Consider the following 3,564-nt stretch of genomic DNA (forward strand, 5'->3'; position numbering starts at 1 on the left):
TCAGGTTCTAAGAGTGTTGATCTCTGTTTCCCTCTCACTTGAATTGCTCATCCGAAAATCCTCAAGATCTGGGAGTCAGGTGGACCAGGAGATTCTGAAATTATAGGCAAAATCTTGTATTTGCCTGTGCCTAGTTTTTGAGCGCAAAAGGACCCTTGCCCTTTACAATCTTTTTTAAGAGGCCTCTCGGATTTCCTCATCACCAACCCCAACCAGGTTACTAATCCAGGGGTAAGCTTAAGGGGTTGTTTGTGGGAGGGAAGGAAGAGAGAAGTACTTGGAGTCACGGTGGTGGTGAAGGGCTGCTAAGCTCCTCGAAGTTCCTTTTAGAATTGTCCTAACAGAGTAAAATTAAAATGGGCAATCAAATGGAAAGTAAAGCACACCTCCCAACTCCCCTTTTTGAGACAGGGTCTCACTCTGTCACCCAGGCTGGAGTGCAGCGGTCCGATCACGGTTCACTGCAGCCTGGACCTCCTGTGCTCAAGTAATCCTCCCACTTCAGCCTCCTGAGTAGATGAGACTGCAGGCGCCTGCCACCACACCCAGTTAATGTTTTTCTATTTTTATTTTTTTAGAGACGGCGGTCTATACTATTTTGCCCAGGCTGGTCTCGAACTCCTGAGCTAAGTGATCTGCTGGCTTTAACCTCCCAAAGTGCTGGGAGTCACCGCGGCTAGTGTAAAGCCCTTTCTAAAAGCCCAACTCTCTTAGGCCGGCGCAGTGGCTCATGCCTATAATCCCAGCACTCTGGGAAGCCCAGGCGGGTGGATCACGAGGTCAGGAGTTCAAGACCAGCCTGGCCAAGATGGTGAAACCCCTTCTCTATTACAAAAAAAAAAAAAAAAAAAAAAAATTAGGCCGGGCGCAGTGGCTCATTCCTGTAATCCCTGCCTTTTGGGAGGTCGAGGTGGGCAGATCACCTGAGGTCAGGAGTTCGACCTCAGCCTGACCAACATGGAGAAACCCCTTCTGTATTAAAAATACAAAATTAGCCAGACATGGTGGCACATGCCTGTAATCCCAGCTACTCGGGAGACTGAGGCAGGAGAATCCCTTGAACCCAGGGGACGGAGGTTGCAATGAGCCACTGCACTCCAGCCTGGGCGACAGAGTGAGATTCTGTCTCAAAAAAGCAAAAACAAAAACCCCAAAAACCCACCTCTCACCTCTCTAAAAATCACCTTTCCCTGTGTTCCCCCTCCCACCCTCCCTCAGAGGCAGCTGACACCAATCTCAGTGAGCAGGATCTAGGAGTCCATTCCTCTTTCAAGATTCTAGGGACTAACATTAAGCCATCGGAGAGACCATCAAATCCCACACCTTCATTCGACGTCTGCAGAGGACAGGTGGCTTGCCAGAGATCACTCGCAGGTTAGTGTTGGCATTGGCACTTGTACCCAGGTCTGGACTCCTGCTTTCATGCTCTTTCCACCTTAGTACTCTAAGCCTTCCACTGGGGCAGGGAGACAGGCACCCATGGCCACTCCCCAACCCCTACGTGCTGTTTCGGAGGATTAACCAAAGCGTATTTAATTCATCCATGCTGGGTACAAGGGAGCAGGCAATCTGAGCAGGCCCAAGGAGGGTTCTTAGTGCAGAAGTCCAGAAATAGGGAGGCTGCCCATCCTCCCCATTTTGCTGTATAGCACAGCACTGGTGCTGTGAATCTCTGGAGGGGCCCTAGCTCCCTTTCCCACAGAAAAGCGGCAACCTTTTTCCCTGCTTAGGAAACCACACTCGGGTTTCCCCGGCTGGCTGGATGATGGTCCTGGCAAAAGGTCACTTCTAGTCTGGTATCCACTATCATTAGGAAGAGTGGAAAACTGGTCTATGGGGACCCAGGGCCTCCTCAATCCAGACAGAGAACCCACCAGCTCAGAAAGGAGCCCCACAGTGCAGGGACTGGGTTAGTGCCCTAACAACATTTTAGAGTTTTTTAAGGGTTTACAACACCATATTTGTTAGCTGAAATTCTCACAGAAAATGGAGCCATCAAATAAGGCTGTTTATCAGTTTATCCTGAAGTACTGTTTCTACTAGAAAGGCAAGATACATGGTTACTGGTAACCTCTTTTTTCCTTTTTTTTCATTTTGAGACGGAGTCTTGCTCTCTCACCAGGCTGGACTGTAGTGGCGCGATCTTGGCAGACTGCAAACTCCGCCTCCCAGGTTCAAGTGATTCTCCTGCCTCAGCCTCCCGAGTACCTGGGACTACAGGCGCCTGCTACCACACCCAGCTAATTTTTTGTTTGTTTGTTTGTTTTGAGATGGAGTCTCACTCTGTCACCCAAGCTGGAGTGCAATGGCATGATCTTGGCTCACTGCAACCTCTACCTCCTGGGTTCAAGCGATTCTCCTTCCTCATCCTCCTGAGTAGCTGGGACTACAGGCATGCGCCACCACACCTGGCTAATTTTTGTATTTTTATTATTATTATTATTATTATTATTATTATTATTATTATTATTATTATTATTTTGAGGCGGAGTCTTGCTCTGTCGCCCGGACTGGAGTGCAGTGGCCGGATCTCAGCTCACTGCAAGCTCCGCCTCCTGGGTTTACGCCATTCTCCTGCCTCAGCCTCCCGAGTAGCTGAGACTACAGGCGCCCACCACCTCGCCCAGCTAGTTTTTGTATTTTTAGTAGAGACGGGGTTTCACCATGTTAGCCAGGATGGTCTCGATCTCCTGACCTTGTGATCCGCCCGTCTCGGCCTCCCAAAGTTCTGGGATTACAGGCTTGAGCCACCGCGCCCGGCCTAATTTTTGTATTTTTAGTAGAGACAGGGTTTTGCTATGTTGGCCAGGCTGTTCTTCAACTCCTGACCTCAGACGATCCACCTGCCTCGGCCTCCCAGAGTGCTGGGATTATAGGCGAGAGCCACCACGCCAGGCCATTTTTTTTGTATTTTTAGTAGAGATGGAGTTTCACCGTATTGGGCAGGATGGTCTCAATCTCTTGACCTCGTGATCCACCCACCTTCCCCTCCCAAAGTGCTGGGATTACAGGTGTGACCCACTGCACCCCATCTTTTTTTTTTTTTTTTTTTTTGAGACAGGGTCTCACTCTGTTGACCCTGCAGCCTCGACCTCCCTGGTTCAGGTGATCCTCCCACCTCAGCCTCCTGAATAACTGTGACTATAGGCACACACCACCACACCCGGCTAATTTTTGTATTTTTTGTAGAAACGGGGTTTCACCATGTTGCCCACGCTGGTCTCAAACACCTAGGCTCAAGGGATCCACCTGCCTTGGCCTCCCAAAATGCTAGGAATACAGGCGTGAGCCACTTTGGCTTTGTTTTCTCCAACTTTTTTTTTTTTTTTTGAGACAAGGTCTTGCTCTGTCACGTAGGCTGAGTGCAGTGGCACAATCACAGCTCACTGCAGTCTTGACCTCCTGGGCTCAAGTGATCCTGCCACCTCACCCTCTTGAGTAGCTTGGACTACAGGTGTGCCACCACACCGGGTACCCTAACACTTCAATAACTGTTTTCTCACAAACAAATGGGTTTCTCATTTGAGGTTCAAGTAGAATGAAGCTGGTATATAAGATCATATA

This window comes from Piliocolobus tephrosceles, chromosome 16, assembly GCF_002776525.5.
Source record: "Piliocolobus tephrosceles isolate RC106 chromosome 16, ASM277652v3, whole genome shotgun sequence".
NCBI lineage: Eukaryota > Metazoa > Chordata > Mammalia > Primates > Cercopithecidae > Piliocolobus > Piliocolobus tephrosceles.